Genomic DNA, 10,567 nt, shown 5'->3' with positions numbered 1-10,567 from the left:
GCCAGTTCATGGTTGAAGTGGACGCCTCTGACTCAGGGATAGGAGCCGTGCTGTCCCAGAGCGGAGAGACCGATAAGGTTCTTCACCCGTGTGCCTACTTTTCACGCAGGTTGACCCCGGCTGAACGGAACTATGACGTCGGCAATCGAGAACTCCTTGCGGTGAAAGAGGCTCTTGAGGAGTGGAGACACCTGTTGGAGGGAGCGTCTGTGCCATTCACGGTTTTCACTGACCATCGGAACCTGGAGTATATCAGGACCGCCAAGCGGCTGAACCCCAGGCAAGCCCGCTGGTCACTGTTCTTCGGGCGTTTTGACTTCCGGATCACCTATCGCCCCGGGACCAAGAACCAGAGGTTGGATGCCTTGTCCCGGGTACACGAAGAGGAGGTCAAAACTGCACTGTCGGATCCACCGGAGCCCATCCTGCCGGAGTCCACTATCGTGGCCACCTTCACCTGGGACGTGGAGAAGACCGTCCGGGAGGCCCTGGCACGGAGCCCGGACCCAGGAACAGGTCCGAAGAACCGTTTGTACATCCCACCAGAGGCCAGAGCTGCAGTCTTGGACTTCTGTCATGGTTCCAAGCTCTCCTGTCATCCAGGGGTGCGAAGGACCATGGCAGTTGTCCGGCAGCGCTTCTGGTGGGCGTCTATGGAGGCCGACGTCCGGGAGTATATCCAGGCCTGCACCACCTGTGCCAGGGGTAAGGCAGACCATAAAAGGTCCCAAGGACTTCTCCAGCCATTACCGGTGCCTCATCGCCCCTGGTCCCACATCGGCCTGGATTTCGTCACAGGCCTCCCGCCGTCCCAGGGCAACACCACCATCTTCACGATAGTGGACCGATTCTCCAAGGCGGCCCACTTCGTGGCCCTCCCGAAGCTCCCAACAGCCCAGGAGACAGCAGACCTTCTGGTCCACCACGTCGTCCGTCTGCATGGGATACCCACCGACATCGTCTCTGACCGTGGTCCCCAGTTCTCCTCACACGTCTGGAGGAGCTTCTGCAGGGAACTGGGGGCCACCGTGAGCCTCTCGTCCGGGTACCATCCACAGACGAACGGACAGGCAGAGCGGGCCAACCAGGAACTGGAACAGACCCTTCGCTGCGTAACATCCGCGCACCCGACAGCCTGGAGTAACCATCTGGCCTGGATCGAGTATGCGCATAACAGCCAGGTGTCTTCTACCACTGGCCTCTCCCCATTTGAGGTGTGTTTGGGGTACCAGCCCCCATTATTTCCCGTGGTGGAGGGAGAGGTCGGTGTGCCCTCGGTCCGGGCCCATCTTCGGAGGTGCCGTCGGGTGTGGCGCACCACCCGTTCTGCCTTGTTGAAAGCCCGGACGAGGGCCAAGACCCATGCAGACCGCCGGCGGTCCCCGGCCCCTGCATACCAGCCCGAGCAGGAGGTGTGGTTGTCAACGAAGGACATCCCCCTGCAAGTACAGTCTCCAAAATTGATGGACAGGTTCATCGGCCCCTTCCGTATCCTCAAGGTCCTCAGCCCTGCCGCGGTGAAGCTCCAGCTCCCAGCTTCACTGTGGATCCACCCGGTCTTCCATGTTTCCAGGATCAAACCTCACCACACCTCGCCCCTCTGTGCTCCCGGTCCGGCGCCGCCTCCTGCCCGGATCATTGACGGGGAGCTGGCTTGGACGGTGCGCCGGCTCCTGGATGTCCGTCGAATGGGCCGGGGGTTCCAATATCTGGTGGACTGGGAAGGGTATGGACCCGAAGAACGCTCCTGGGTGAAGAGGAGCTTCATCCTGCATCCGGCCCTCCTGGCCGACTTCTACCGCCGACACCCCGACAAACCTGGTCGGGCGCCAGGAGGCGCCCGTTGAGGGGGGGGTCCTGTTGTGTGGGCCGCCAGAAGAGGAGGTACTGCTGGCCCACCACCAGAGGGCGCCCTGCCTGAAGTGCGGGCTTCAGGCACGAGAGGGCGCTGCCGCCACAGACACAGCCGGGAGTGACAGCTGTTACTCATTACTTCCTGACAGCTGTCACTCATTCTTCATCACCTCACTCCATAAAACCCAGACGTCATCTCCACCTCATCGTCAAGATATCGTACTTCATTGAAGCAGTACCAGATCCGACAGTCGGAGACGGTGATCACCTGGGAATTCGGGACTTGGCGGCTCCAGTATTCACCAGGTTCGGTGGTGGCAGAAATCGTGTGGTTCCGGCTCTTCTCAGGACAGACGTCTTCTATCCTCGAGCCTGCCCACACGTCACCTTTGTAATTTGACTGTAATCACATTCTGAGATTGTCTGTATATTCGTTGTGCACATTTCACAACATTAAATTGTTACCTTTTGGCTCATCTATTGACTGTTCATTTGCGCCCCCTGTTGTGGGTCCGTGTCACTACACTTTCACAACACTGGGTCCTTGATGGTAACCACCCAGGTACACGACTGGTCCATCTCCACCTTTCAAAACTATCTATAAATCTGCTGCAGCTAAGTGAAATATCCTTGATGTGTCACACATTATGCAGGTGGATTCTGGAATTGTGTCCAGGCTCACTGCAGTCATGCCCACTGGAACCAAGATTGATTTGCACCAAACTTGCCTCACATGGAGGTAGGTTCTGGACATCTTCAGCCAAGGTCAAAATTGTCTAAGGTCAATAATTGGAGTCATGTCTACCTGTTTGCTGCCATGCTCCTTTTAGGTCTGTTTGCTCATTTACACCAAACCTGGTATGATAATGAACGTTGGACACAAAATTGCTGATAAAAATAAATTTTGCCAAAGGTCATGGTCAAAGAATTTGATTTTCAACCTGATTAGACCAAATGTGGCACACTCTTATGTGCCTTCCAGAACAATCCAGGCAAGGTCAGCCAGAGGTCAATCATTGGGGTCAAGGTGATTTGAGTCATATGTCAGCTGCTACAGTTGTTAATTTGTTGATGCCCAGAGGTGCTATTATCTACTGTGTAATAAATAAGCTTCACGGTGTAGGTATACAGTGACAGAATTTATTTGATTTTTCTTCCAGCACATAAATTTGAGATACAGGAAAATAATGTGCTGAATCAGGAGGATACATGTGGACCAAAGTAGATCTGAAAAAAAAAAAAAGAAAAAAAAAACGCAGGTGATTTGTTGACTGAGCGCTCACCTCTGATACACCGAACAAGCTCATCCTGACAGAGAGATGAACCCAAAATAAAGTACAAGTTTAGATTCAAACAAGTTTTAGAGAAAAAGGATGATTATTGTACTGGTTTTTCCCACAGCGACACTTTCAGCATTTATTCAAACAAGACTTTTGTGAGTTTTCTGTCAACACTTTTCCTGTGGTATGAAATTCCAACATCCTCCAGTTCAAAACGGTTCCTTGGGGGAAGTTTTGGTCATCCATATAGCGTTTAATGTCACAGGGTGAAAGGACGGAAATCCACATGTGCATATCAGTGATCATGTCAACGAAAGACCGCCTGATGTCAAAAAGTCCACCAAAGGAATCCTGATCCTGTTGAGAACACACAGATTGTCACACACACACGGTGTTGGTGAGAAAATTAAACTGCAGATACACTTTATGTACCTGTCCTAACATAGAGGTGAACCACTGATGTTCAACTCCAGAGCTGGCATATTTCCTCTCCAAGGGATTCCCATTGAGCCACAACTGCAGATCCATAAGCAGACTCCCAAGTAACACACAGAGAGTTCCACATGTTCCGAGTATAATCCTGCTCTAAAAACTCCACTTCTTCATTGCTGACATAAACTAAAACTTCATCTTTTTGGACCCCTTAATAATAAGGAAGCTATTGTTCTTCGCTGGTGTGGCCGCAGAAAACAGAGCGTGGCTCCGACAAAGATCTGTGAAGAACTTGCAAACATTAAGAAGAAATCATGAAGTCTTTTACAGGTCAGATACACTCACAGGCCGCTTTAGGTAACACTGTTCAGCTGCGTGTTAAAACAAATAGCTAATCAGCCAATCATATGCCAGCAAGTCAATGCATTTTGACATCTAGACTTGGTGAAGATGAGTTGCTGAAGTTCAAGTGAGCATCAGAATGGGGAAGAAAGGGGAAATAAGTGACTTTGATCATTGCATGGTCCCAGATGGGTTGCTTGGAGTATTTCAGAAACTGCTGATCTACTGGAATTTTCACAAACAACCATATCTACGGTTTACAGGAAATGAATCAAAAAGAGAATATATCCTGTGAGCAGCAGTTGTGTGGACAAAAATACCTTGTTGATGTCAGAGGAAAATGGGTAGACTGATTGAATGGCCAACTTCGTGATGCTATCATGTCAATATGGACCAACATCTCTGAGGAATGTTTCCAACACCTTGTTGAATCTATGCCATGAAGAATTAAGGCAGTTCTGAAGGCAAAAGGGGATCCAACCCAGTGTCACCGAACAGTCCCCCCTAAAAATCGGTCCACCCTGCTTTCACTGCGCATGCGTCATTTCTGAGCATTGGCAGCAACTCACCAATTATCACCTTGTTTCTGCTTAAAACTGCACCCTAGTCATCATCTATCTCAGCGACAGATATCTGAAGCTTTTGTACAACAATCATTTCCACATAAATTCAGCATTATTTCTTCATATAAGACGAGGGAGCGATCAGAGTGCAGGATTGTCTCAAGGCACAAATCTGGGGAAGGGTAATGAAATATTTCTGCTGCTTTGAAGGTCCCAATGAGTACAGAGACCTTTGTCATCTATAAATGAAAGAAGTTTGGATTCACCAGGACTCTTCCTAGAGCTGGCCACCCATCTAAACTGAGTGGTTGGGTGGAGAAGTGCCTTAGTCAGGGAGGTGTCCAGGAACCCAGTGGTCACTCTGTCAGAGCTCCAGCATTCCTCTGTGGAGAGAGGAGAACCTTTCAGAAGGACAACCATCTCTGCAGCAATCCACCAATCAGGCCTGTATGTTAGAGTGGCCAGACGGAAGTTACTCCTTAGTAAAAGGCACATGGCAGCCCACCTGGAGTTTGCCAAAAGGCCCCTGAAGGACTCTCAGACCATGAGAAACAACATTCTCTGGTCTGATGAGACAAAGACTGGACTCTTTGGTGTGAATATCAGGCGTCATGTTTGGAGGAAGCCAGGCACCATCCCTACATTGAAGCATGGTGGTGGCAGCATCATGCTGTGGGGATGTTTTTCAGTGACAGAAACTGGGCGACTAATCAGGATTGAGGGAAAGATGAATGCAGCAATGTACAGAGACATCTTGGGTGAAAATCTGCTCCAGAATGCTCTTGACCTTAGACTTGGGTGATGGTTCATCTGTCAGCAGGACAATGACCCTAAGCACACAACCAAGATGTCAAATGAGTGGCTTCCGGACAACTCTCTGAATGTCCTTGAGTGGTCCAGCCAGAGCCCAGACCTGAATTTGATTGAACAACTCTGGATGGCTGTGCACAGATGCTCTCCATCCAACTTGATGGAATTTGAGAGGTGCTGCAAAGAGGAATGGACAAAACTACCAAAAGGTAAGTGCGCCAAGCTTGTGGCATCATATTCAAGAAGACACAAGGCTGTAATTGCTGCCAAAGGTGCATCAACAAAGTATTGAGCAAAGGTTGCAAATACTTATGTACAGACAGAGAATTCCATTGACTTCATGCTTGGTTTGTGTTCTGATATGCACTGTTAACTGTGGGACCTTATATGTAAACAGGTGTGCTTTTCCAAATCATGTCAAATCAACTGAATGTACCCCAGGTGGACTCCAATTAAGCTGTCAAAACATCTGAAGAATGATCAGTGGAAAGAGGATGCACCTGAGCTCAACTTTGTGAATTCTTATGTACACAGGATTTCTTGATTTTTTTGTTTTAATAATTTGCAAAAATTCAAAAAAACTTTTTTCATGTTGTCATTATGGGGTGTTGTGAGCAGACTTTTGAGTGAAAAATGAATTTGCTCCATTTTAAAATAAGGCTGCAACAGATAATTTTTTCGCTACCTGAGACACACAGTTAAAGCCTTGAAACTTTCAGTTGATTTTAACATCACCGTGACAGCTGTGCTGCTTTCTTCTGGAAAGGTGAACATTTTGCCTTGCAGATCTTATGGAGAGAGAGAGAGAGAGAGAGAGAGAGAGAGAGAGAGAGAGAGAGAGAGAGAGAGAGAGAGAGAGAGAGAGACTCAAAATCAAAATATGATGACGTTAAGGCAAATAAATAACAATTTACAGCAAATACTTTTGTACATTTGATGTAACAAAAATAGCTTTGCTCTTAAAAAAAAAAACCCAAAAAAACCAGAAAACATTCAAATCCGAGCAACAAAAATAGTCATTGAATATCTACAGACACTATTTCAAGAAACATGTTGCATTTTCTCTTATATTAAAGCTAATCTCATTTAAAAGTAAAACCTGATTATTTTACTATTTTATCTATCTCAAAACATCAGGATGATTGTGATGTCTCAATCCAAGGAAAACAATAAACAGAATATTCCACAGTGTTGCAATTTCTGTGAATGCAGGTATGGTCAGTTTTAATTCAACTCATACAATGTTAAAATGTACAATAATTTGAATTGAGTTTATATTATTGTCATCAGATCTGAATTCTAGTTACAAATAGGCCTCAGTGTGGGTTTGAAGCCAGATCCTCATCGACATCAGGCAATTCTAATGCCAAATAGCAACCTCTGACAACAGCTAACCCTCTGAAGCATTCCTTTGTATCCCTTATGTAACTCCTGAAATTACACTATAAAAGCATTAGTTTGCATTTGTAGGGAGTTAAATCACCACTGATGTGATCATTTCTGAGAAAACACTCCAGCATTGTGCAATTAAAAGACAAAATCCAATATGAAATAGTTACCTTTGTCACTTCAGCACTTCAACACTAACAATCATGTTGTGACATCCCCCGAATAGCAGAGGTGGGACGAAGTCATTCTCAAGTCATCAATCTACAAGTCCCAAGTCAAGTCTCAAGTCAGCATGCAAACAGTTGGTGGTCATTATGACTTGAACTTTCTGATTCATGACTTGAGAGTAACTTGATGGTGACTTTGTCCCACTTCTGCTGAATAGTATAAAGACCCAACAACACAACTTATATAAACTGATACAACTTTTCAACATACAAGTGTAAGTTGATTGGCTGACATAGTAGGAACTTGCTGTTTGTTTATGACAGAATGAATCTGATGACAGATCACCCAGTGCCAGAGGCTGACTGAATGAATTAATGAATAAATGAGCTGAAATTCAGCCAGTGAAGCTGAAACATCACAGTACAATATAAACGTTACTCATGTGCAAAATGGTAACAAAAATGTACATTCTAATCCAATTACATTTTTTTCCGTGAATCGTGTGAGATTTCAGACTATAAAATATCTAGTAGATCGTGGCAAAATATTAAAACCATTTCACATTTGATGTGTTACTCTGCCCCCTGACCGCTTTGCTGTGCAGGTGTCAACAATGACGCTGTCACCTGAGACCGACAGAAAGTGCAGCGATGACGATCCGGAAATGTGTGGATTTAATGGATTTAACTGGATTGATTGATGGGTTTACCGTGGATTTAACTCAATGCAGCTGACGAGATGGAGAAATCTGTGGGTCTGCTCACAGAATTTCCAGTTTGGCATGAAGACGCTGACAAGGCTACCACACCCTTTCACAAGGATTCAACGACCGAATTACTTACAGAAAAATTAAACAACAATGGAATTGCAAACAATGGAATTGGATAAGAGGAATAACCCTGTTGTGTCTGATGATTTGCGGACATTCATGCTGTATTGCAAATATCCATTTAAAACTCAATTTGTGACCGTAAAATCCAGCATGAACATCCGCAATTCATCAGACACAACAGGGTTAGCATCTGGATTTGCAGTTTTCCTGGATCCAGACAAAGATCCAGACTTTCAATAATTTCCTGGACTTGGCCATCAGATGTTCACATTAATTATTTATTATTTTTAGTCTAATATATGTAACATTCCTGCACACTGAATGTGGTTTTCTCGCAGGTGAGTGTGAAAACTACATGTTAAAATAAATACCACAAAAGTAACAGATGGCTGTAAGTCATTTACATTATTCTGCCCATAGTCACATTTCCTTTGGCACCATGTGTGTGTGTTGGATAAAGAATGTACAGTGTATTTTACCTTCATTAATGGCAGCACATGCTGTCACCATCAGCAGAATCACAAACACCATCTAATGTAAAGCCAAATAATAAACTGAATAATTAGCTGCTGTATGTATGTTACAGTTATAGTTCATGTGGTTAATATGCAATATTTCAGTGTTTTTTGACTCACAAATAAACAATCTTGTATGTGTGTGGATATACAATGTTGAAGTAACCTTGAAGGCTGAAGAAGGATGCTGTGTGCAGCATCGGATGAGATTGTCAATTTATATACTGTTTCCTGACTCACTGTGTCTGTGTCACCTTCCTTAATGGACATCTGCAAATTGTGCTCATAATGTGGGTCTTCAAAACAGGTTTCCAAGGCCTCTGCAAAATGACACAGTGAGACATATCTGTTGATTGTCTGCAAATCTGAAACAAACCAACCAAAGAACAAAATGTGTTTCACAGTCAACCATTTTAAAGTGAGTCATATTTATTTATTTTTTATTTTAATGATTGCAGAGTAGTAGAGTAGTGTGTGTGTGTGTGTGTGGGGGGGGGGGTCATAAATGAGGTTTTTGCTGTGTTTAACTTTTTCAAGTATATAGGAATCATTAAATTCAGGAACTTCATGTCAGAAACTGAAGCCTGCTCGTGGAACGTTTTTTCCAAGTAGTTGTGCATCACATATCACCTCAAAATTTGCACAAATGAATCTATGGTAAAAGAGACTGGATGACACATGATTTTATCATGCTGTCCAAGAATTTTCTCTGAATAAAAATTACAAATTTCATGAAAAGTACCTATTTAGCATTTTGCTCTACCTTTACCATGATATATGGTGTCACTCTTGTTTGCCTCTACTGGTGGTTGGCTCTCACTGCGGTATTGTATCACTTCCTGTTCCGGAGCACAGCGGTGTTTTTGCTGTATCTGTTAGCTGTTTAATCTGCTCAGTTAGATTGATCTAGTTAACTAGATAACGATTTGTTTCACAGTGTAATCTTCACGTGCCTTAACTAAAGCACTCCCTCTGCTGAATCACCTCTAAATTATTTACACATTATTCACTTTGTGTGTTTTTAGGAATCCGCTAGCTTAGCGCAGCTACTAGCTCTTAGCCGGTTTAGCATGGCAGCTTCTCCTGTCTCTCCCGCACTTTTCTGCTCTGGGTGTGAAATGTTTAGTTATTCCTCGGCCTCCTTTAGCAGTAATGGTACTTGTAATAAGTGTAGCTTATTTATAGCTTTGGAGGCCAGGCTGGGCGAACTGAAGACTCGGCTCCGCACCGTGGAAAATTCTACAGCTAGCCAGGCCCCTGTAGTCGGTGCGGACCACGGTAGCTTAGCCGCCGTTAGTTTCCCTCTGGCAGATCCCGAGCAGCCGGGAAAGCAGGCCGACTGGGTGACTGTGAGGAGGAAGCATAGCCCTAAACAGAAGTCCTGTGTACACCGCCAACCCGTTCACATTTCTAACCGTTTTTCCCCACTCGGTGACACACCCGCCGAGGATCAAACTCTGGTTATTGGCGACTCTGTTTTGAGAAATGTGAAGTTAGCGACACCAGCAACCATAGTCAATTGTCTTCCGGGGGCCAGAGCAGGCGACATTGAAGGAAATTTGAAACTGCTGGCTAAGGCTAAGCGTAAATTTGGTAAGATTGTAATTCACGTCGGCAGTAATGACACCCGGTTACGCCAATCGGAGGTCACTAAAATTAACATTGAATCGGTGTGTAACTTTGCAAAAACAATGTCGGACTCTGTAGTTTTCTCTGGGCCCCTCCCCAATCGGACCGGGAGTGACATGTTTAGCCGCATGTTCTCCTTGAATTGTTGGCTGTCTGAGTGGTGTCCAAAAAATGAGGTGGGCTTCATAGATAATTGGCAAAGCTTCTGGGGAAAACCTGGTCTTGTTAGGAGAGACGGCATCCATGCCACTTTGGATGGAGCAGCTCTCATTTCTAGAAATCTGGCTAATTTTCTTAAATCCTCCAAACCGTGACTATCCAGGGTTGGGACCAGGAAGCAGAGTTGTAGTCTTACACACCTCTCTGCAGCTTCTCTCCCCCTGCCATCCCCTCATTACCTCATCCCCGTAGAGACGGTGCCTGCTCCCAGACCACCAATAACCAGCATAAAAATTCAAAAAGAAAAAATAATATAGCACCTTCAACTGCACCACAGACTAAAACAGTTAAATGTGGTCTATTAAACATTAGGTCTCTCTCTTCTAAGTCCCTGTTAGTAAATGATATAATAATTGATCAACATATTGATTTATTCTGCCTTACAGAAACCTGGTTACAGCAGGATGAATATGTTAGTATAAATGAGTCAACTCCCCCGAGTCACACTAACTGCCAGAATGCTCGTAGCACGGGCCGAGGCAGAGGATTAGCAGCAATCTTCCATTCCAGCTTATTAATTAATCAAAAACCCAG

General features: G+C 45.2%; 1 pseudogene; it reads right to left on the bottom strand.

Moving 5' to 3' along the window:
- Nucleotides 1-3,208: 3,208 nt before the first annotated feature.
- LOC117513487 lies at nt 3,209-8,201 on the bottom strand (annotated as a pseudogene).
- Nucleotides 8,202-10,567: the final 2,366 nt, after the last annotated feature.

Source organism: Thalassophryne amazonica, chromosome 7 (genome assembly GCF_902500255.1).
Source record: "Thalassophryne amazonica chromosome 7, fThaAma1.1, whole genome shotgun sequence".
NCBI lineage: Eukaryota > Metazoa > Chordata > Actinopteri > Batrachoidiformes > Batrachoididae > Thalassophryne > Thalassophryne amazonica.
Note: the sequence above shows the minus strand (reverse complement) of the source record. Positions and strands in the feature narration are given on the sequence as shown.